Source organism: Elephas maximus, chromosome 10 (genome assembly GCF_024166365.1).
Source record: "Elephas maximus indicus isolate mEleMax1 chromosome 10, mEleMax1 primary haplotype, whole genome shotgun sequence".
NCBI lineage: Eukaryota > Metazoa > Chordata > Mammalia > Proboscidea > Elephantidae > Elephas > Elephas maximus.
Window position 1 is genome coordinate 9,301,252 of NC_064828.1, and position 26,004 is coordinate 9,327,255.

The following is a 26,004-nucleotide window of genomic DNA, read 5'->3' on the forward strand; positions in this document are numbered from 1 at the left end:
GTGTGTAGCAAGGTGTATATGGGTTTTTATGTGAAAGACTGGTTTGATTTGTAAACTTTCACTTAAAGCACAATAAAACATATTAAAAAAAAAAAGTTCATTTACCTGAGAAATGAGAAGTTCATGGAACAATGGGCAATGAATGTTTAAGTAACAGGGAGTGGAGCGGGGAAGTGTGAATTCTTACTATAGTTAAGTCGCCTTTGGTTTGATAGCTGAATTCTACGAAAATTAAGGCATTTCTAAAAAAAAGTGGGCCATAACTTTGTAAACACTGGTCTTAAGCTAGAGCATTCAGGATTTCTTCTACTGTTGTATAATCCGAAGGAGACAGAAGGAGCCTTCCCCATTTTGCGAAAGAACACCGTGGAGCTTTAGTGACTTGGTGGTGCCAGTGAAGCGGGTATGGAAGGAGATAACAGCTCCGGTAAACAAGGAGGTTCTCAGCGGTTACTGACAAGAGACGACAGAAACTTGGCAAACACGGTGGTACCCAGATGATGCCAAACAACCCAGCATCTGTGCATAGCATAATAAAAGAGAATCTATTTCTGAGCATGCATGACACTCCCTGAATTCCCCAGAAGGATTGCAGTGGGACTGGAAGGCCATTGCAAGCAAGGCAAGTAGGAGCAAAATCAGAACAATGGCTTTTAATATGATTCTATCTCTATTCTTTAGGTCCTTTAGGCCCAAGGAAACTGTATGTTTATAATACATTTTATATTATAAATAAAAAATTTCTTTGAAAAGAATTATATTTTTAAATGACATATAATCAAAGCAGGATTAAAATACAAACTCCTAAGTACAATTAGATACCTCCCTGGCAAACGGTATTTATAAACTTAAATTATTTCCTACTTTTTAAACTCTTTCTCAAGCCTGTTACTGTAAACCCAGTGCCATCAAGTCTTTAGCTACCTTAAACTCCACACAGATATTGAACAATTTAATGCTTGTATTGACTGCTTCTAAGTAAGTTTCTCCTGCTCACATGGTGTCTATGTGAAACATCTGCCTCTCAATCATAACACCATCAGAATTGGTTCAGTAAAGTTTATTTCATTTTTCTTTTAAAATAGTTCCACATTTCAGGTCTCAAGTTGTGCAAAACAGTTGTCCAGTGTAAATTCCCCTTTACTGCACTTTGTCAATCATGAAATTTTTATTGTCAACAGCAAACTACTTCTGTATTTGATCTTTTCCCTGTACTATGAAGCCAGGACTAGTTAAGTTTTAGATTACAGGCAATTGTTTGTTTTCTACATTACCTTCCATCTACCCTTTCTCCCTTTAGATCTCTCTGGCAAGGTCTGGTGCCCAGACCGCCTGCATCAGAACCACACGAACTGCTTGTTAAAAATACCATTTCCCTGAACCTATCACAGATCTCATAAATCAAGCTTCCATTGGCTTTTCCCACTGATATTTGTGAACAATGGCTATTGGGTCTTCAGTTTGAAGCTTCTGCTTTTAATTTTTTAAAAGGAATAACCCCTTTTTCCAAATATACCATTTAAATCAATTCAACAAATGCATTTTTATTCCAAAGGGTACAAGGCTGAATTCAAAGAACTTACAATCTAGTGGTGGAACTTAGAAAGAGACTGATGATGATGATACGAAGGCAGAAAGCAGATTAGAAAGCAGAAAAAAATCAATATTAATAAAGTGCTGCTAGGGTTCAGCAGAGAGAGAGATCCCTGCACTTTGTAGGAATAACCAAGGATTTGTGAAGGAGGCAGATTTGAGACGAACTTGACAGGACTTGGAATTTTATCAGTAGCTGGCCATAAGGAGAGTCTACCAGGACAGCAGCAGAGCAAAGGCACAGATGTGGAAAGATGAGAATGATAGTTGGTGCCAGCTCCTAACCCAGCTCGGCTAAAGCAGGAAATACACCCTTGGGAGTTGTCGGTAAAAAGCCGAAGACGTGGGCTGGAACAGTACTGCAGAGAGTCTTGAAGCCATACTTAATGGTTGGTGTTGATATGGCACCTTCTTAGTATCTCCAGTGCTTTAGGCAGCTACAAATTTAAGCCCGGAAGCTACAGGCATGTGTATGTAAGGTTACTTTCCTTATGTTACAGGGTCTAATCAGAAGTGCGGTAGGTGCACAGAGGGGGATGTGGTGGCACATCTCAGCACAACGTCTTGGTCTCCAGAGGCCCTAACGGGGGATATACAACCTGTGGATGGTGCTCCCCTTGCAAGGCAGGCTCTTGAAAGGCCTGATGAGTGCAATTCATACTATGTCACAATCTTTTTCTACTTGGGCATTGCTGCATGAATCATATAAAGAATTTATGCAATCTGCGAGCTTCCTTTAATGGTATGTTTAAGAAATCCTCTTTTGCACCAAAGCTGGTCTCAACAATAGCACACTTGCATCCTGGGTATATGAGAGGGTTGCTTCATAGAGAGAAAGTGCAGCTGGGGCACAGGTGTGTCTGATGACTGACTATCTCTGCTTACTACTTTACGACGTGCTGGAAAACCCATTTCTCTGCAGCTCACTGATATATTTAGAATCTTCTTATCTGGGATTTTCAATCCCAGATTTGGTCAAAAATCCCTAAGATAGTCATTTCCCTGTAGTGTGCTGTCTTAGAAGACACCCGGAATGTGTGAGACCTACAGGAGGCAGGTAACAGAACAGAGAGGCCAGCCAGGGTGGCCTTCACTGGCAGACATGCTGCACTCTAGAGAGGCTGGGGCGAGAGCTTCAGAATGTGCGCTAAGAGCTGAAGAGGCCAGTGGAGAAGGAAGCATCCAAAGAAGCCTCTAAAAGCTGACCTTCAGCCAGTGGCGTGGTCGGTCTTTGGAGGATAGCTATAGAACCCTACATGGGAAGCTGGGACACAAAATCCACACAGACAGCTCAAATGCAGGCGTTAGCATGGCAGCCGGAGTTTAAATTGAGAGAAAGGCAGAATGGTTTTTAAGCTTAGCTAGAATTTGCATATATAGGTTCCTGACCTGTGCTCTCGTATGCATATATAGGTTCCTGACCTGTGCTCTCGTATGCCACAGGTAATATGAGCCTGTGGAATAGTGGAGATTAGAAAGGAATGGATACAAAAGAGTCCATAGGACACGTCTCATATTAGATGTATGTAGGGCAGGGGGCAGGAGGAGGGAAAGTGGAGCTCAGTGTATACATTAATTTTGAAAACTCTTCAGGGACGCTGAAGAGATTTGGGCTAAAAATGTATGCTTGCAATTAAAATTTCTCAATCATACAATACACTGCAATCTGTCATCTTCTGTATTTTTTTTTAAGGCAAAATGTATTGTTTTTCAGAGTTCTGAGAGTCAAAATACCCAATTACCTCTTTCGAAACATAATCGTACCAGCAGCATGATTACTTTATGGCTGCTCCGTAACATAAGACACTTGTCTTTTTTCCTAAAACTGAAATCACACAGTGATCCCCCCTTGCTGAAATAGTAGACTTGAAGGCTGGACGCACATCATATTTATGGCAGAGAGCTGTCACTTTGGCCTGTACTCTTAGTCACAGTAAATGAATTTGATATCTTGCTCACAGCTACCTCTCTTTTCATGATTGCCTCATACAGTGAGAGAATGATGTGTGCAAACCTCCCTTGACAGCCAGTCTCAGGTAGGATTCCTCACACACCGATGTATTTGACAGAATCCACCGCCTGCTTGAAGTCCACAAATGCAATCAACCAATCGCTGCCCTCTCCTGTCACTCCTCACGCTGCTGCCCAAGGGCTGTTGCTACACGGTTATTTCCCTGACTCCCACAAAACCCCAGCGCATGGCTGAGGTGCACCATTGGCAGAGATGACGTAATAGTTTGCCGCATGCTGCGTGTGGATATGCTGGGTACCAAGGACTACATGGAGACAGGCCTTTGCAATCTACAGGGACAATTTCCCAGGACACTTGCACAGCTGTGATTGGCGGGAAGGTTTCCCGTAGGAACTGCTAAACACACACTCACCTTTAAATAGAAATATTTGTGTCCCAGAAACTGGAGATTGGATTGCTCATCTGTAGTGAATAAAAGCAAGCTCTTAGAAAGTGTTGTTTTTCATAATAAACTCATCTCCCAATTCTCTGCCAGGCACACGATGCATTACTAATTTGTATCAGTAGCTTTTTTTTGTCTTCTTCCATTTATTCATATAGTTATTCAACCACTCAATTTACTTATTAATTAATTAAGTCAACAAGTGTTTCTTGAATACTTATCATAACCTGGACATTCCTTGAAGTACTTTATAAACGTGAATGTGCAAGACCATACTCCCTTGTCTTCAAAGTATAGTGAATAAAGTGAACAAATAATCAGAAATATCAGACAGGAATTACCACTAACTATCAAATAGAGGATTCATATTGGCAGAGCATCTTAACCAGACCCTCTGGAGGAGAGGATTTTAGAGGGGTTGGGACTTAAGCTTGGAGGTGAAGAATGAGTAGGAGCTGATCAGTTGAAGAAAACAAGGCCTTTCTGGACGAGAAACAGTGTGTACACACTGGTTTTCAAAATGTCCTTCAATGAATTGTATGGAGATACACGGTTTTAAAGCAAATAACTATAAACAGCATTATTATATTTTTCTTTTTCCAATTTTATAGAGGGTCAGTTCTTGCTGCCACATTTAAAAGACGTGCTCATTTACCATTTATCCGTTCTACACCAAGCACTCTACTTTTGCATTTTTATTTTGTTTAGTTCTCACAACAACTTTATATGAGAAGTTATTATTATTGTCTTTTTGTAGAAGCTGATTGAGATGCAGAAAAGTCAAATAAGCTGCTCAAATATAAAAAATTAATAAATATCAGAACAAGAATTAAAACTCCCAAATATGATAACATAAGCACAGTGCCTGGCATAGAACAAGCACACCAACATTCATACAAGGGTAAGTCAAAAAGTGTTCCTGCAAAATCACAGAGACCTTTATTGAACAAAAATACCAAAATTTGAAGTTATTGTTTCTTGACATATCCTCCATCTAGGTTATACGCTTCTGAAGGCAGTGTTTCCACCTCTCTAACCCTTCCTCAAAGAATTCTACACTCTTCAATTTACACCACCTCAAAACAGCAGTTTTGGCATCCTTGAGGGACTCAGATAGTGTCCTTTGTAAATGTTCTTTGAGTTTTGGGAACAAAAAGAAGTCTGAAGCGGCAAGATCAGGGATGTCTGGTGGATGAGGTATGGTTTCCCAATGAAATTCTCTTAGGGCAGCCCTTGCTACCCTCAAAGAATGAGCAGATTGATCATGATGGAAAAAATGTCCTTGGTGCAAATTTCCTGGCCTTTTTCTCACCAATGCAATTTTCAATCGTCTTAAAACTTCTTCATAATGAGCTCCCGTGGTCATCCTGTGTCCTTCAAAAAAATCTATCAAGATTATCCCTTTGAAATCCCAAAAAACAGTTGTCATAACCTTCTGAGTGGTCTTCCCACTCTTGGCTCATCTTTGAGGTCTTGATCTACTGTTGTTCTATGTGAAACAGCATTCCCATAAACTTGTTGCAAAGGTTCAATGATTTGGGAAATGGTTTTAATGAAACCACTTGAGTTTTGTTAAAAATTTAATATTAGCCCTGACCTCAAAATCATTTTTTCCATGGCACAAAAATATCCTTTTATCTTGAGGGCACCATAACAAGCCTAAGATAAGTGTATTACAAAGAGAACTTGTCTGTGGCCATTCACTGATTGTAGAGACATGTTTAAACATGTTTTGTTTGGAATAAACCTGTGCATGTATGAACTGGAACCCTAGAAGCAGTACTTTTTGACTTACCTTCATATTTTATTGTTATTTCTAATATTTAATATATAATGTTTTGCCATTATAAAACAATTTTCTCCTGTTCTTACACAATTGGTTCAAAAGGGCAATATAAAAAATCAGTTACATGATCTCAAGATATAACGCATTGCCTTAGGCTGGGTTCTCCAGAGAAGCAAAACCAGCAAAGCATATAAATATATGTACAGAGAAATTTCTATCAAGGAAATGGCTCACGAGGTTGTAGAGGCAGGAATGTCTCAAGTCTGTGGGTCAACATAGAGGCTTCTCCTGATTCAAGTAACCACAGGGACTGGTGAGCCCAAGGTCAGACAGCAAGGCTCTTGTTCACAGGCTGCAAAAGACTGATGAATCCCAAAATCGGAAAGCAAGATGGCAGGTAAGCTGCTAGCTCAAGTTCCAAGAATCAAAGGTCAGACGAACAGGATCCACCTGCAGGATCCAGAGCAAGCAAAAGCCCACGAATCTTGACAGAAAGCCCACTAATATATTTGCTGCAGGCCACACCCCTAAGGTTACTCCCTTTCCACTGATTGGCTACTCACAGCAGGTCCATCATGGAAGTGATGGCATTATATCAAATCACATCATAGAAGTGATCACATCACCATACAACCAGTAAACTACATCATAACTGCAAAACCACTAAGAATCATGGCCCAGCCAAGTTGACACATAACCTTAACCATCACACACATCTTGTTGACTAACAATCTAAAATTCACACAATTAGATATCAGAAAGAATGTCTTGGATAGGATGAAAATATGAAATTGGGGCATGGTGATAGATTTCCTTTCCATCAGTACCAGTACAGCCATGTGCTGCATAATGTCCATCCTGGCAATGGCCAATAACATACACATCTGTGCTCGAGTAAGGTTATAATAGAGTTTAGCGGATTAAGGCATGTGGCACTCAACAATCACAACAATTCTTAAAAACAAAAAATTCTCTAAGCTGTTAAAGGATCAGCTCCACTGAGAGCTACAAGGCTAACAAAAATGAGAGAGCGACCTGTATCGGATATGGAGGAATTACTAATGAAGTGTATTGAGAACCAGATGTAAGAGTGAATCCCTTTCGACATGTTGACCACCACTGCTAAGGTACAAAGCTTGTTCCAAATGCTTAAAGAAAAAGCAACGGAAAGTTTAGTGTTAGCTCTGAGTGGCTCAAGCACTTCAAACAATATTTTTCGCTACATAATATGAAAGTGGGAGCCATGGTGGCACAGCAGTTAAAAGCTCAGCTCCTAACAAAAGGTTGGCGTTTGGAATCCACCAGGCACTCCTTGGAAGCCCTAGGGGACAGGTCTATTTTGTCCTCTAAGGTTGCTATGAGGTGAAACTGACTCCAAGGCAATTTTTTTTTCTTTTCTTATTAATGTGAATGTGAGTGGTGAGTCTGCGAGTGCGGACACAAATGCAGCTGAAGAATTTATTTAAACCTTCCATAAACTAATTGTCCTGTAAACCAAACCCATTGCCATCAAGTTGATTCTGACTTATAGCAACCCGATAGGACAGAGTAGAACTGCCCCATAGGGTTTTCAAGGAGTGGCTGCTGGATTTGAACTGCCAACTTTTGATTAGCAGCCGTAGCTCTTAACCACTGTAGAGGGAGGTTATTTTCTCCAGCAAAATTTTAATATGGTCGAAACCTCCTTATTCTGGAAGTGAATGCCCGAAAAGACCAGGTGTTCACATAATGTCCAAATCCCATAACGTCCTATTTCACAGAATGTATTCCAGAAGTTAAGTGACACGTGACTGTACTAAAACTGGGTTAGCTGTTAATTTACAGTGACAGATTTTAATATAAAATCAGTAACTTTTAGTATAAAATCAATAACTTCTCATCTTTGATGCATAAACATTTTGATTAGAGATATAAGAAAACAATGGGGAAAGCATGTACTTTTGGAATTTCTCTAATATGTGCTCCCTGAATGTGAGGTATTGGAATTCAATTGCTTTTTTGATTCCTTTGTCCACAAGATTTTGTCTAGGAATTTTGTCTGTATTTGAAGGAATCACTACAAGGACAGATCCAGGGGCAGATTACTCAGTTAGCAGGGTAAGCACAGGCTTGCTTGTGCTTACTTCCATGTGAAATTTTTCATTACATATTAGTAAGCACAAGCAAGCCCGTGCTTACCTTGCTTACTGGGTCATCCGTCCCTTTTAGAAATTGTAAATTTGAAAACAGGATTTGATTCTGTAGGAAGGTGCTCTGGGGTTAGGAGAGAGACAGATACCAGCCATACCTAGAAGCAGAATCCTTGATGTAGTGAAAAAATATGAAATTGTTTACTACAGATGATCTGGTAAGCAAGGTAAGCACCGTGCTAAACTTGCCTATTGGATAATCTGCCCAAGGGCAGACCAAGTTAAAACTGGTGAAATAATAATAATAACCACAAGTAGTTCTCATTATTTGATCCCACATGCCATACCAGATATCAGCTGCCATTGAATCACATGTGAATCATGGTGGCCCCGTGTGTGTCAAGGTAGAAATGTGCTCCAAAGGGTTTTCAGTGGCTGGTTTTTCTTCCAAGGAGCCTCTGAACGGACTTGAACCTCCAACGTTTCGGTTAGCATCCTAGCACATTGACCATTTGCCCCAACCAGGGACTCCAAAGTTGGCATAAAATGTGTTATAATATTGTACGTTACAAATGGATAAGAGATAGAACTAGAAGACAGTTTAGATTTTAAAGATATTTTGAAATGTTGATCAGTTTTGATACGATGTGTAATGCTATTAAAAGCTATCAGTGAAAAAAAAAACGGAAAAGAGAGTGGTCGTAAGGTTTTGTGATCTGTTAACAAAAAGCGCAAAGTCATATGATTGGAACCTAAGGTTGTCTGGCTCTGAGGTCTGGGCTCTGAACCAATGCAGTGCCCAGGATTTCTTGTTGTTGCTCTTGTTGTTAGACGCCATCGAGCTGGTTCTGACTCATAGCGATCCTAAGTACAACAGAACAAAACGCCACCTGGTCCTGCGCCATCCTCACAATCCTTGCTATGTTTGAGCCCATTGTTGCAGCCACTGTGTCATTCCATCTCTTTGACGGTCTTCCTCTTTTTCACTGACCCTATGCTTCACCAAACATGATGTCATTCTCCAGGCACTAGTCCCTCCTGATAACATGTCCAAAGGACGTGAGACATAGTCTCACCATCCTTGCTCCTAAGGAGCATTCTGGCTGTACTTCTTCCAAGACAGATTTGTTGGTTCTTCCGGCAGTCCATGGTGTATATTCAATATCCTTCGCCAAAACTATAATTCAAAGGCATCAATTACTCTTCCGTCTTCCTTATTCATTGTCCAGCTTTCACATGCGTATGAGGTGCCTGAAGATACCATGGCTTGAGTCAGGTGCACCTTAGTCCTCAAAGTGACATCTTTGTGTTTTAACACTTTTAAGAGGTCCTGCATTTCTAGTCCTTTAGTAATCAATTCTCTGAGACTGTAGCCGCCTTCCGGCCTCCTGTTAATTATCACCTTAGCAGCCACAGACAGGAACAGGACAGTATTATGGCTTTCACAGCATGCATGATTGCCTTGATGCTTTCTAAATCAAGCAGTTCTTTATCCAGAGCAGCCGACTCCTTCCATCTTTAGTGTAAACGGGAAAGTTTCAAATTGGAGGCACTTGCATTAGACATAAAAATGACGGGGCCGACATGCATTCCAAGGAAGCAAAAGGTCAGGATGTAAACCATTTGCTCATGAGAAGAATGTGTCAAGAAGCAAACAATTTGTACCCGGAAGAAATGTGTTCATGAATGCAGTCACGTATAATCGAACGTGCTGGTGCCGCTTACCTAGGTGGTAACTCACTCAGTCCTAACCAAATCGCCAACCTGTACATTTCAAAGGACTTCAACTGAAGTGGATCTTCTGTTTTTCACCAGCTCAAGGATGGTGAAAACCATGTGAAATTGTGTGCTACAGATTAGTAAGTAAGCACGAGTAAACCCTGCACACCCTGCTTACTATAATCCTATGCATACCTCGCTTACTGGTTAATCTGCCCCTGGCCGTAGTGAGGACAGAATGGTCAAGGCCTGCAGGTTGGCTCCTCATGGCCTAGGAGCTCAGCTTAGCCCCAGTTTACCCCACAATGCTGGACATTTTCTCACTGGTCTTACATCGTTTTTACAGGAAGGTGGTATTTGCCACAGCCACCTGCTAGTAGGCCTTTTTAGTGCCTACACACAAAGAGCACCGATTCTCTGTACCTGCTGTCAGCATCCATGCCACAGATCATACAGGCACGTTGCTGATTCTGTTACTGGCCTGCCGTTTATTTCATAGCTTGCCCCTGACCTGGATGAGGGTTGGTTTCAAGTCTGTCATAATTAGCTATGCATTTATATGGTTTCTCTCAAAATTTCTATCATATTTCTGCATATTTGGGAACAGAGAACATTTGTTAAACGCAGAGATGGGTGACCCAGTAAACAAAGTAAGTACAGGCTTACTTGTGTTTACTAACCTATAGTGAACAGTTTCACTACATGTGAAATGGGCTTACTTGTGTTTACCTTGCTTACTGGGTCATCTGTCCCTCTCAGGGGTTGCAAATTTGAAAAGAGGCTTTGATTCCGTAGGAAGTGCTCTGGGGTTGGTGGAGAGACAGATGCCAGCCATATCTAGAAGCAGAACCTTTGATGTGGTGAAAAAATTGTTCAGTACAGGTGATCCACTAAGCAAGATAAGAACTGTGTTTACTTTGCCTATTGGATAATTCGCCCCTGGTTACATATTTAAAATTTTTCACTCTGACTCCTTTATATCATTCAAGCACGACTACAGGAGTCAGGGATTTCTGTAAAGTATCGTTTGTTATTACTCACAATTTGTGAGCCTCTGGGAAGCCTGTTTGTCTCCCTGCCTTGCCCCCCTCCCCCACTTTGTTTTAGGTATTTTTGATAATGCACTGTACAGTCACAATGAATACATATTGATGATTGGACTAACAATTAGTTCTGATTGTTTTATTATTATTGTATCTCTAACACCTAGCGTAAGATCTGCATATAGCAGGTGCTGACTCAGCGGCACTGGTGGGTTTTTTTTTAAGCAATGTATAGGAGCCCTGGTGACACAGTGGTTAAGTACCAGGCTGCTAAGCAAAATGTAGGAGATTCAAATCCACCAGCAGCTGTGTAGTAGAAAGATGTGGTAGTTTGTTTCTGTAAAGATTTAAAGCTTTGGAAACCCTATGGGGTAGTTCTACCCCATCCTATGGGGTCTCTATGAGTCAGAATTGTCTCAATGGCGATGGGTTTGGTTTAGGTAAGCAATGTTGCTGAATGAATAATTAAATGTCATTGTTTTCATAATGCCTTTCCAAGATCAAGTTGTGCCAAACTTCTTATTTTTTGTTGTGATACGCTAGATTATTCAATTCATATTTTAAAAAACACAAATAGTCAACAAAAATGTGTTTGGTATTTATGATGTGGCAGTTACTTTTCTCAAAGAAATCACATCAGTGTGGTGATGGTGGTGTGTGTGTCTGTGTGTGAGAGCGAGAATGAATAAGTGTGAACTTTATCTGGGGTGAGAGACAGGCATGTAAGTGGGTAGTCATGATCTAGGGTGCAGAATTGGTGATAGACTAAGTCCAGGTCCTTTGCAGCACAGAGACCTATGGATGATCAGGTTTTGAAGAGAGGTGAGTTATTCAGGACAAGGTATGTGGAGCTGGCAGAGCTAACAGCACGTAGAAGTGTGAGCATGGCATGCAGGTAACGAAGTACAGCTGAGAGAGGCTTTGAGTGATGTGGGGGCATTGTCAACTCGTAACACCTCTGATTCCACCATATTACAAGCCAGTATCACTTCCCTGCCTGTAATAGCCTCCTATATAGTTTCCCTGAATCTATTCTTCTATCCAATAGTCTCTTCTCTGCACAACAGCTGCATGACAGCTCTTTTTAAAATGCAAATCATGTCACCCCTTTGCTCAAAACTCTAAGAGGCTGACCATTTCACTTGGAATGAAATCCAAAGTCCTTATAACGGCCCGCAAGTCCCTAGTAGCTCTGGCTCCTGGCCAGCCCTCTGCTCTCACTTCCTACCAGTCTTCCCATCCTCACTCCTTTCCAGCCACATCCAGGACTCCTTAAAGCATTTTCCCACAAGCATTCACAAGATCTTATTTCTTGCTCAAGTGTCATTCAGAGATACTTTGTCTTCCCTGACCGTATTATCTAAAATTGCTCACTGTTCAGCCGTCTGTTCTCTTATTCCCTTTTGTTTTCTTTTAAAGCCTAACGGTAAATCAGTACCTTCAAAAATGCATTCAAAATGTATTTTTTATTGTCAAACACCCCCCCCCCACCCACATTAGGATATATGCTCCATGAAGGTAGGGATGTTGCCTGCTTTGCTCACTATATTAACCCTGTTTCCTAGAACACTGTTTGACCTATAGTAGATCCTCAGCCAATATTTGTTGGATGAATAAATACATGAATGAAATCTTCTTTTCTTAAAGAACTCCTCCTACTACATGGTTATTATACCCACTAAAGCTTGAAAATTAAGGGAGTAAACAAATTGTATTTTATCCTGACGGTAATGAGGAGTGATTGAAGAATTCCAAGCAGGAGAGTGACATGATCAGACCTGCATTTTAGAAAGATCAGTGTCAGCCAGGATGAGGATGGGTAGAAGTCTGACAGCAAGACAGTATGAGAACTGATGTAAAAAGACCAATCTTAATGGTGTGAGACTAGAGGGACCCTGGAGGCCATGGCCCCTGGATCTTTTGTTAGCCCAGGACTGGAACCATTCCCAAGCCAACTCTTCAGACAGCGATTGGACTAGACTATAAGATAGAAAATGATACTGGTGAGGAGTGAGCTTCTTGGCTCAAGTAGACACATGAGGCTATGTGGGCAGCTCCTGTCTGGAGGGGAGATGAGAAGGAAGAGGAGGTTGAAAGTTGGTTGAATGGACACAGGGAATACAGGGTGGAGAGGAGGAGTGTGCTGTCTGTCACATTAGGGGTAGAGCAGCTAGGGGTACATAGCAAGGTGTGTATAGGTTTCTGTATGAGAGACTGACTTGATCTGTAAACTTTCACTTAATGCACAATAAATTAAAAAAAGAAAAGAAAAAGAAATAAAGTATGAGAACTGAACAGAAAAATAGAAGTGTTGAAAGGAAGAGACACTAAAAGAATAATCAGGAGATGAAGTGAAATGGTATAAATGATTGTGTTATTTTAAGACCCACTCCAAATCACATGTTCCCCTAAATATTCTTCACCTTTCCTCACCTCCCACCCCACCCCAACCTACTCTGCCACTGTATCTCATCCCCCTCTTATGAATGACCATAGTATCTGCTCTTAACCTTTATTAGAACAAGTGACCCAATCTGTTTTGTGTAATATGTTCATCGGCCACTTTGTGTGTTCATCTTTTGTATTCAAAGTTTGTTCAGGGCAGTGACCATGCTTTTGTCATCCTTTTATCTCTGAAAAGCCATGTAGTACAGCTATGAATCTGTGCCTGATGAAGGAAATGGTGCAGGCATGTGTGCCTGCTGTGAGTTTAAGGAAACAGAAGAGGAGGGTTGATGGTGTTGATCTTTACCTGGACAAGGAAGGTGGTGTGATAACATACTAGCAGCTGTCTGATGACATTAATCAAGGACATGCTGGCCACTATGTCCTGAATAGGGAGTAGAGCATAGAAGAGTTATCATTAGTCACAGCCATGATTCTCAGCACAGCCAGGGCCTGCACATCTGGTCCACACCACGACTGCTTTGTGTGTCATCCTGGCCCATATGCTCCGAGTTTTCAAAGGGAGATGTGAGCAAATATTGTGAAATGTGTGTGTTCAGAGACTCTTCAGATAAATGGGGATAGATATGTTAAGCCTGTGCATACACAGAGCAAATGATACCACATGGTCATAGAGACCTTGGACCATTGCTATGCTGACCAACAATTTAAACTAGAAGTTTTCAAAACAAAGACCCTGGGGAATTACTATTTACATGATTCTACATTCTTGGCAAATGTCACATTGTCCCTGAATACTTGCTCAAGATTTCTGACATTCTAACATATGGATGTGTAGGCACATCTCAATCTCAGATTTAGATTTTCTTCAAGTTTTTATGTTAAGGAACTGGCATTATTCCCCTGTGGTTGTATTTATGCCTATATATAATGAGTGGCAAACCAGTTGACAACTTGTCTTTAGGTTCAGAAGCAAAGGCCAGGGTGACTAGAGCCACCTGCTATGACTTGAACAGTTCTATTGTTGTCAAAATATTTCATGCAGAGTAGGAGTCATTCAGGGGCTTTAGATCCAACCCCCTGAAACCCAGCAGAAATCGGTGTAAGTAGTAGATTCTTCTTCAATGTTTGTAGGCATGTGGACTTTCTGTTTCTTTGTTAGTTAAGATGCTTTGACATCAGATGACCAGAAATAAATTCCTTAAGAACAGCCAAGAGAGCACACTGCTTCGAGGAAATCTGGCCTCCTCTTCTTTCCTAACAGATCACTCACAGCCAGTCCTCTAATTCTTCTTAGTTTCCTACTCTGAAATGAAAAAGAGCTACCTGTGTTTCTCACCACTCATCTTGCATTATAGCAATTCTTTGAACAGAGGGTTTGAAAGTCCAGTCTCCTTGGGGCCTTTTATCAGGGGGATATGAGCTCAAGAACTGTGGTAAAAAATTCCCAATAACATCCTTTAGGTTTAGAATGAATTGCCTTGATGCAGCAGTAGGTTGAGTTTATTTAACAGCAAACTGAGTTCTAGGTAATAGAAAGATCTGGACATTGATACATATTCGATGATTTTACAGGTCAATACTAGTCCCAGTTTAAAAAAAAAAAAAAAAAAAACCAAACCCAGTGCCATTGAGTCAATTCGGACTCATAGAGACCTTATAGGACAGAGTAGAACTGCCCCATAGAGTTTCTAAGGAGCACCTGGCGAATTCAAACTGCTGACCCTTTGGTCAGCAGCTGTAGCACTTAATCACTACGCCACCAAGGTTTCCAGTCCCAGTTTATAGTCCAAAAATAATCTAAACATTAATGGTCAATGGGAAGTCCTGATACAAAAAGTTTTCCTTCTTGAGCATAGAAAACATCACATTTTTTTTTTTTTTTTTGCATGTCTCTTCAAAGGTTCTCATACCTTAAGGTACTCTATTCACTAGAGGCAAAATTACATCAGGATGTGATAGTGTAGATAATGCAGATGATATGTAGATAAAAAGTAAATGGAAGGATGAGAATTGAAATGTTGGGCCAGAATCCTAGTGACACTAAACGTTTACTCCACATACTCATACAGAAGTCAGAATCTATAATACTGATATGTTACTAAATTTACCTAACACCTTTCTTTTTCAGGCAGTCATTGTTGGAAAGAAATTAATAGTTGGCATTTGAGCCCAAGGTTTCAGTGTTTCAAGCCCCCGTTTTTATGTCATGCTTTATCATTGTTTTCAGTTGCTGTCAATTCCAACTCGTGAAAACACCATGTGACTAAGAGTAGAGCTGCTCCATAGGGTTTTCCAGGCTGTGACCTTTTGGACCTTTGGAAACAGATTTCCAGGCCTGTCTTTAAAGATGTCTCTGGGTGGGGTTGAACTGCAAACCTTTCAGTTAGTTGTGGAGCACTTAACCATTCGTGCCACCCAGGACTCCTTACATTATGCTTTAGTACAATGTTTTTCAGAAAAAAAGATGTAGTGGCATCAGCCAGAAGCTCTGCATGGTCTGGCAGGCTGGCCAGGAGTTCAAACTACTTTGAAGAAGGTGACAAATTGTCACTTTTGACTTAAGCATCCCCTATCCCCACTCAAAATTTAGGCAGTGTTTTAACTCTTTTGGGAGACTCAAATATGAAGTAAAACCCTTTGCTGTCAAGTCAATTCTGACTCATACTGACCCTATAAGACAGAATAGAACTGCCCCATAGGGTTTCCAAGGAGCAGGGGATGGATTTGAACTGGTGACCTTGTGGTTGGCATCTGAGCTCTTAACCACTGTGCCACCATGTGGCACACACATCTCTGCTGGACTCACTGAAGATCATTCACAGTGATGATAACCCCTTGCCCGGGCATGCAGCTTTACAATCCACAAAGTTCTTTTGAAGTCATTGCCTCCTTTGTATTTTGCTGTAGAGCTGGGTAAATATTTCCATTCTTATTTTGTAAGTGGGAAACTGAATTCTTGAGTGACTAAATACAATGAACTTTCAGTTATATAGTGTGAGTATGAAATGAATTCTACTATGATCTGTTTCCCATTGCCTTAGAGTTGATCCTGACTCAGGGTGACCCTATAGCACAGAGTAGAACTGTCCCACAGTGTTTCCTAGGCTGTAATCCTCACAGAAGCAGGCTTCCACATCTTTTTCCTGTGGAGTGGCTGATTGGCTAGAACAACCGACCTTTTGGTTAGAAGCTGAGTGCTTAACCACTGCGCCACCAGGACTCTTTACGTTTTGCTCAGCAGATAATTATGTAATAGGCCAGGCATTACTCACCAGTTATCTCTATATAAAACCCATTGCAGTTGCGTCAATTCTGACTCATAGTGACCCTATAGGACAGGGTAGAACTGCCCCATAGTGCGTCCAAGGCTGTAAATCTTTACAGAAGCAGACCGTTACATCTTTCTCCTGTGGAGCGGCTGGTGGGTTTCAGTGGAAGACCTTTTGACAACTGTGCCACTAGGGCTCTCTCTCTCTATATATATATATATGAGTGTGTCTGTGCGTGCGTATGTGTGTGTATATATATGTGTGTGTGTACATATATATAAAAAGTGTGACAACATAATTTAAACCTCTAATAAAAATGGGAGGCCAAATGTACAAAATTAAAGAAAAATATGTTGAGTTCCTATAGTCTTCAAAACATAGCGATAGCGCTAGGTACAACATTGTGTGTTGTGATTGAGTTGAAATCTTGCCCTCCTCTCTTTTAAGGAGCCTCTGATTGTATTTCTTGTAAGACTGATCTGTTCATTGTTTTAGAAGTCCATGCTATGTTCAATGATCTTTGCCAACACAGCAGTTCAAATGCATCAAGTCTTCTTATGTCTTCCTTTTTTGTTATCCAACTTTCATGTGCCTATGAGGTGGTTGAAAAGACCATAACCAGTGTCAGACACACCTTAGTCATCAAACTGACATCTTTACATTTTAAAACTTTAAAAAGATTTTTTTTCTTTTTTTGCATCAAATATGCCCAATGCAATATACATCATTTGATTTCTTGGCAGCTGCTTCCATGGATGTTGATTGTTGATCCAAGTAGAATGAAACTATTAGTAAGTTTAATTTCTTCAAGTAGATATAATAGGGGGTACAGTGGTTAGGAGCGATGGCTGCTAACCAAAAGGTCGGCAGTTGAAATTCACCAGCCACTCGTTGGAAACCCTATGGGAGCACTTCTACTCTATCTTGTGGGGTTACTCTGAGTCGGAATAGACTCGATGGTAACAGGTTTTTCTTTTTTTTTTTAAAGAGGTCTAGGTTGTGATGAAGCATTGATAAACTCTTCACTTTTACCTGTAAGCTTATTAAACTGACATTTATTTATAAATGTAAATTCGCGATTTTCCTAAAGGATAGCATAGTGCTTACGGAAACTTTTGATTTCTTCAAGTGTTTGACTAGTGACTGATTGGAAAGTTCCCACCAGAAACTTCTTCTTCCCGTGGAGAGCATTGGCTTCTCACTGGGCAGTTGAGTTGGGCTGGTATTTAATAGAGTGCTCACTCTTCAACAGCAGCCTGAGAAAAGCTATGATAAAAAGGATGATCGTCAAAACAAATTGTCCTTGGTTCTGTGCAGAGTTCTAAGATAGTGTGGTTTGCCTTCACTGTCCCCAATTTAATCCCTTAAAAGCACCAACAAAATTCTGTCAAGATGATATCTCGAATTCCTAATTCAGTCAACTAACACTTATGGAATATCTCTATGTGCATGGCAAAGTACATAGTTGTTGTCATAGTGTCTCAAAGGCATTTGCCCGCCATTTTTCTTTGCCATGTGATCATTTTTTTTCTGTGAAGTGAAACATAGTTCTATGTGAAAAAATATACTTACATTGCTTAAAGCTATGTAATACAGTCAATTACTAATTTTTGGTTTCCTCAGTGAAATGATCACTAGCCAATCTTAGGTATTAAAGGTAAATATTAATTACATTGTAGCTGAATTTTTGATTTTGGCCTACAGGATCTGAATAAAAAAAAAAAAAAGGCAGAGAAATCCATACACCATATACTGAAAGGTCAATCCAATGTTCTGAAATATTTATAACCTCTTTCTAAGAAAATGACTAGGGTGAAAATACCTGAGGCACTTTCAGAAGTTTTAGAGTTGGAGGAAAATATAAGGGACTAAAAACAGCACTGTCTTAAAGCTAGTGTGAGAATATAAAGTAACATTTCTACAATTACCTAATTACATTTTACAACATTTTCCAAATCGATTCTAGGTTCCTTTGTTGTTCCAAGTGAGGAGATCAATTGTAGGATTTCCAAGGGAAGCTAAAAGGTAAGATTGTTCCAGAAACACAAAGGGATTGCTTGAGGAACCTGGGTGTGGTATATAGACAATCAAACCATTTAAAGATAGACTTTCATAGCTGTTCCTCATATTAGATATCCCCCCATTCATAGCTGTTAACTTGAAACCACTACTTCTGTTTACTTGAAGTTAGGACTTTATTTTCAGAGGATACAACAAAAGATTACAAAATTTTTCTCTCTCTTTTTTTCCCTGTGTGTGCTTTTGCTGATTCATTAATATCCTGTATGAAAACTATCTGTCTACCTGGCATATTTTTCAGTATTCAAAACTAGACCTCAATATCACTTCATCTGTGAAGACCTCCTGGAATCTTCTCCAATAATTGGTCAAGCCACTGGTTTTGCTGGACGCCCATAACGTCACATACCCACCACTAACCAAGCTAACCCACTTTAATGTGTGTATATGACTGTCTCCCCTCATGGACTAAGAGGTCCTCGAGGGAAAAGACCACTATAGCAGTTCCCTGAAACTATGTGTTAGCTAGACAGATAGAAATGAACACATGATCCAATTCATTAGTAAATTACGTATGTGTTCTTATCTCTCCCTTAAGTTGCACTTTCTCCCTAGAGGTTGTGCTTTCTATGTTTCACATGGTTTATCACATGCATAAAGAGATTAGGAACATTAAGCAGGTGACAAATATCAACAATAAGCTGGGGATTTATTACAATCAACCAATATGCTAAGCCTTGTAATTGCTTGGAGATTTTTGCTCCATAATTATATGGTTGCCTCAGTGTAGCCATTCAATGATGTTATAATTAGTGGGTAATTAGCTAAAGCTTTTGCTGAGATGCTGTAGTACGTGAAACGTGTGTATAGGTTGATAACACGAGGATTGATAAACTACTTAGTCAACAGCTTTCTTAGAACACTTTATCAGAACCTTTTCAAACCTCAGCAATTTTAAAACCATTTCCAGCTTGCAGACTGCACCTTACTCCACAAGTTGTTTGGTATAATGCCCAAGCTGTCCCAGTCCTGCCTTCCTGCCTGTCCCACCCCACCTGCACTCTGCACATGCTCTTTCCCACTTTCAAAACTCCTGGATGTTTATAGCAATTTCCAGTTCTGTGACTTTATTTGACATACGAGGAGGATCCTGCAAGGCATTACCACCAACTTAGAGATGGACTCAGAGCGCCTGAGCTGCTTGCCTTGGTTGAAATTGCTGTTGGTAAAACCGACATGTTTCAAATCTGAGCCTCTTCAGACTCCACACTGAGTGCACTTTATAATATACTTTGTGTAAAATGGGGCATACCAAAAGTGGGAGAGTAGGATGGGCAGAGTACGTTTGGGAGAGAATAAAAAGCAAAAGCAAGTATAAATGTTGAAGGAACATCATAGGGAGTGTTGTTGACATGTAGCAAAGTACCCCAGAACTCTAAGCATTAATCTATACATGCTGCATGGTATGATAGCATCTTCTAGAAGAGTTTTCTCTTCTGCAGGAAAGCTATGATAGTAGTACCTACGTCGTATTGTTGCTTGGAAGATTAACTGAAATAATGCATTTTTCAGCACAGTGTTAAATGCACAGTAACCACCAATGATTGAGAGCTATTAAGATATACGCGCAGTAGTGTGCACTCACAAGAACTATATGTCTATGTAACTATTGTCTTAGGCAGGGTTCCCTAGAGAAGCAAAACCAGTGAAGCCTATATATAGAGAGAGTAACAGAGAGAGAGAGGTTTATTTCAGGGAAATGGCTCATGCAGTTGTAGAGGCTGGTTATCCGAGATCTATGGGTCAGGCATCAGGCTGTAGGCTTCTCCTGATTCATGAAGCTGCAGGAGCTGACAAATCAAAGATTGGCAGGCAATATGGCAGGCCTCTGGCTCAAGTCCCAAGAAGTGGAGGTCAGGTGATGATGAGCCAGATGCAGGATCCACAGTGAGCAAAAGTCAGTGAACTTTGCCAGAATGTCCATATATATTGGATGCAGGCCACACCCCTGAAGAAACTCCCCTTACAACTGATTGGCTGGTCACATCAGATTGCATAACGGAGGTGATTGCATTATATCACAAAATGTAAAACAACTGCATCATTACAAACTGCCGAATTATATCCTTATGTAACTGCCAAACCACTGAGAATCATGGCCCAGCCAAGCTGACACCTTATCAACTTGGCATCTACACTCATTTACTGAAACCATACACTATCTCTAAATAAAGACAATTACAAAGTCATACTTGCACCTAACATGATACAACTTACATGAGTACAACCAAAAACGCACTAGCTCCATTTACATCTTATAAGTGAAGGAAACAAAAGTATTTGATGTACACATACAAGGAAGGAATATGCATAACAATTACAGTCCTTGTTTATGTAACTGGTCAGTTGGTCATATGTGATAGAACTATCTTCTTTCACCACCCATTCCACATTCCCTTTACCCTCAGCAAGCGCCTCAGATTGTCCTGGTTCTTTGCCTGATGCAGTGGCCCAAAACTTCTCTCTTGAAGGGTCTAGGCTGTTAGTAGTTATGTCAGAACTGGGTTGCTGTAGTTTTCCATCGACATTAACCACGGGGCAGCCCTAAGGGATCTCCAGTATTCCCGACATAATCTTTTTTACCTCCATTATGCAATAACAATCTGATTTCCCCTTGATAATCAGGATCAATCACACCACCCAGTATGCTAACTCCCTTATTTGCCTGTTGATTCAGAGGCATGAGGAGCCTAAACTGCCCAGGGAGCATTCTTAACTTCCAGTCAAAGGAATCCGTGTTGTGTCTCCAGGTGGGAGCATTCCTCCCTTTGAAACTAAGACCTCTAGATCCACAGAGCATAGGGTGCAGAGAGAGTAAGCAAAAATGTTGCAAGTGGGACACTAGGGGTGAGCGGTGCCACTCTCATTTCCACTCCTTGATTCCTTGGTCCCTACCACCAAGGGTTCCAATCAGCCCCATTGTAGTTAGCAGTCTTAAATCAGTTAGGACAGTTCCCACTGTCAAATCTGACTTACATAAAATAGCAATCACAGCAGTCTTCAGGAATGCTGGGGCTCCCTTCACAAATTTGTTCCCCACCGTTTTGATAACAGGTGTGTCCTCTGGGCACTCCATGTGAGGGTCTATGGGTCTAACTTGATAAATTCACTCTAGCATGCCAATTTCCCTAAGCCTTTTGACATGTTATCAGAAGGGATCAGTCCCTGGAGAAGGACATCATGCTTTGTAAAGTAGAGGGTCATCGAAAAAGAGGAAGACCTTCAAGGAGATGGATTGACACAATGGCTGCAACAATGGACTCAAGCATAACAACGATTATGAGGATGGTGCAGGACAGCAGTATTTCGTTCTGTTGTACGCAGGCATGGTCACTATGGGTGGGAAATGACTCACCGGCACCTAACAACAACAACAACAAATATGTGTGTGTGTGTGTGTGTGCACGCGCGTGTGTGTACATACATATATACATAGAAAGAGAGAGATTTAACTCAAGGAAATGGCTCACATGGTTGGAGAGGCTGTCAAGATCCAAGTAGTGGGTCAGGCTGGAGACTTTTCCTGACTCACATAGCTGCAGGGGCTGATGAAATCATGAGCAACCAGTCAGATGGCAAGTGGTTGGCCGACAAGCTGTGGAGGCCTACAAATCCCGATATTGGCAGGCAATACGGCAGGCCACTGGTTCAAGTTCGTCAATCTGGTCAGATGATAACGAGCCAGATGTAGAATCCAGAGGAGTAAAAGGCAGCAAACTTTGTCAGAATGCCCATTTTTATTGGATGCAGGCCACACTCCTGAGGAAACAACTCTTACAACTAATTAGGTGATCACATCAGATCACAACATGGAGGTGATTACATTATATCACAAAATGAAGGATAGCTATACCATTATATAACTGCTAAATTACATCACTGCATAACTGCCAAATTACATCATTACATAACTGCCAAACCACTGAGAATCATGATCCAGCCAAGCTGACACACAACCTGAACCATCACACCTATATATCTATACACCTATATATCTGTATTTATATTATATAATACATAATTTCCAAGGAGCAGCTGGTGGATTCAAACTGGCAACCTTTTGGTCAGCAGCCAAGCTCTTAACCACTGTCCCATACTATACTATGTATTATGTATATATGACACACCAAAAAAAAAAAAAAGAAAAACCAAACCCATTGCCATCAAGTCGATTCCGACTTATAGAAACCCTATAGGACAGAGTAGAACTGCCCCATACAGTTTCCAAGGAGCAGCTGGTGGATTCAAACTGCTGGCTTTTTGGTTAGCAGCCATAGCACTTAACCACTATGCCAGCAGAGTTACCATATGACACATACATACTTATATAGAGAGAGAGAGAACAAGTGAGCGCAAGAGTGCTAACACAGGTTTGCACATAAAAAGGATTCTAAAGGGTTTGAAATTAGAAATGAGCCCTGCTACTCCAACGCTACCCAGGAGAAATTCGTCAGGGCTCGTGGGCTCAGAGCCATAGTGATGGTTGCCTTGCTTGCCCCACTCGAAGCCATTTAATATTGGAATCAAATGGCTAAGACTTCTTGTTCTGATTCCATCTTTACAAAGGTGTCTTCTCTTTATGATTTGGTTTCCTCAGAGCCAGGGAGATACTGCTCTCCAGGTGCCAACACATGCATTCCAGTCCGGCATCTATTTCACCACTGTAAATTTTAAAAGTAGCATTCTGTGTTGTGATTGGTTTGTTTTGAGCCTGTCTAATATAAGCAACTGATTCTCCCACTCTGCTGAAAATGGATGAAATTTTACCATGTGCCTAGTACTTTAAATGGAATACCTCATTTAGTCCTTTCAACCTCAAGAAAATGATATTTTCACTTGAGATGTCGTAAAAATGAGGCTCAGAAATGTTAAGGAATTTACTCCAAGTCACACAGCTATTAAGTCCTAGTCAAGATTTGAAACTCATCTGGTCCTAGAGGCCACTCTTTTTTTTTTTTTTTTAAATAATTTTTATTGTGCTTTAAGTGAAAGTTTACAAATCAAGTCAGCCTGTCACATGTAAGCTTATATACACCTTATTCCATACTCCCACTTACTCTCCCCCTAATGAGTCAGCCCACTCCCTCCTTCCAGTCTCCCCTTTCATGACAATTTTGCCAGTTTCTAACCCTCTCTACCTCCTATCTCCCCTCCAGACAGGAGATGCCAACACAGTCTCAAGTGTCCACCTGATACAAGTAGCTCACTCTTCATCAGCATCTCTCTCCAACCCATTGTCCAGTCCCTTCCATGTCTGATGAGTTGTCTTTGGGAATGGTTCCTGTCCTGGGCCAACAGAAGGTTTGGGGACCATGACCGCCGGGATTCCTCTAGTCTCAGTCAGACCATTAAGTCTGGTCTTTTTATGAGAATTTGGTGTCTGCATCCCACTGATCTCCTGCTCCTTCAGGGGTTCTCTGTTATGCTCCCTGTCAGGGCAGTCATCGGTTGTGGCCGGGCACCAACTAGTTCTTCTGGTCTCAGGATGATGTAAGTCTCTGGTGCATGTGGTCCTTTCTGTCTTTTGGGCTCATAGTTATCGTGTGACCTTGGTGTTCTTCATTCTCCTTTGATCCAGGTGGGTTGAGACCAATTGATGCATCTTAGATGGCCGCTTGTTAGCATTTAAGACCCCAGACGCCACATTTCAAAGTGGGATGCAGAATGTTTTCATAATAGAATTATTTTGCCAATTGACTTAGAAGTCCCCTTAAACCATGGTCCCCAAACCCCCGCCCTTGCTCCGCTGCCCTTTGAAGCATTCAGTTTATCCCAGAAACTTCTTTGCTATTGGTCCAGTCCAGTTGAGCTGACCTTCCACGTATTGAGTATTGTCCTTCCCTTCACCTGTCAGTAAATAACCCTCTCCCACCCTCACTCCCTCCCCGCCTCTTAACCACAAAAGTATGTGTTCTTCTCAGTTTATACTGTTTCTCAAGATCTTATAATAGTGGTTTTATACAATATTTGTCCTTTTGCATCTGACTAATTTCGCTCAGCATAATGCCTTCCAGGTTCCTCCATGTTACGAAATGTTTCACAGATTTGTCACTGTTCTTTACCGATGCGTAGTATTCCATTGTGTGAATGTACCACAATTTATTTAACCATTCATCCGTTGATGGACATCTTGGTTGCTTCCAGCTTTTTGCTATTGTAAACAGAGCTGCGATAAACATGGGTGTGCATATATCTGTTTGTGTGAAGGCTCTTGTTTCTCTAGGGTATATTCCGAGGAGTGGGATTTCTGGGTTGTATGGTAGTTCTATTTCTAACTTTTTAAGAAAACGCCAGATAGATTTCCAAAGTGGTAGTACTATTTTACATTCCCACCTGCAGTGTATAAGAGTTCCAATCTCTCCACAGCCTCTCCAACATTTATTATTTTGTGTTTTTTGGATTAATGCCAGCCTTGTTGGAGTGAGATGGAATCTCATTGTAGTTTTAATTTGCATTTCTCTAATGGCTAATGATCGAGAGCATTTTCTCATGTATCTGTTAGCTGCCTGAATATCTTCTTTAGTGAAGTGCGTGTTCATATCCTTTGCCCACTTCTTCATTGGGTTGTTTGTCTTTTCGTGGTTGAATTTTAACAGAATCATACAGATTTTAGAAATCAGGCGCTGGTCAGAGATGTCATAGCTGAAAATTCTTTCCCAATCTGTAGGTGGTCTTTTTACTCTTTTGGTGAAGTCTTTAGATGAGCATAGGTGTTTGATTTTTAGGAGCTCCCAGTTATCTGGTTTCTCTTTGTCATTTTTGGTAATGTTTTGTATTCTGTTTATGCCTTGTATTAGGGCTCCTAATGTTGTCCCTATTTTTTCTTTCATGATCTTTATCGTTTTAGTCTTTATGTTTAGGTCTTTGATCCACTTGGAGTTAGTTTTTGTACATGGTGTGAGGTATGGGTCCTGTTTCATTTTTTTGCAAATGGATATCCAGTTATGCCAGCACTGTTTGTTAAAAAGACTATTTTTCCCCCAATTAACTGACACTGGGCCCTTGTCAAATATCAGCTGCTCAAATGTGGATGGATTTATATCTGGGTTCTCAATTCTGTTCCATTGGTCTATGTGCCTGTTGTTATACCAGTACAAGAATGTTTTGACTACTGTGGCTGTATAATATGTTCTAAAATCAGGTAGAATGAGGCCTCCCACTTTCTTCTTCTTTTTCAGTAATGCTTTGCTTATCCGAGGCTTCTTTCCCTTCCATATGAAGTTGGTGATTTGTTTCTCCATCACTTTAAAAACTGTCATTGGAATTTGGATTGGAAGTGCATTGTATGTATAGATGGCTTTTGGTAGAATAGACATTTTTACTATGTTAAGTCTTCCTATCCATGAGCAAGGTATGTTTTTCCACTTAAGTAGGTCCCTTTTAGTTTCTTGCAGTAGTACTTTGTAGTTTTCTTTGTATAGGTCATTTACATCTCTGGTAAGATTTATTCCTAAGTATTTTATCTTCTTGGGGGCTACTGTGAATGGTATTGATTTGGTGATTTCCTCTTCAATGTTCTTTTTGTTGATGTAGAGGAGTCCAAGTGATTTTTGTATGTTTATC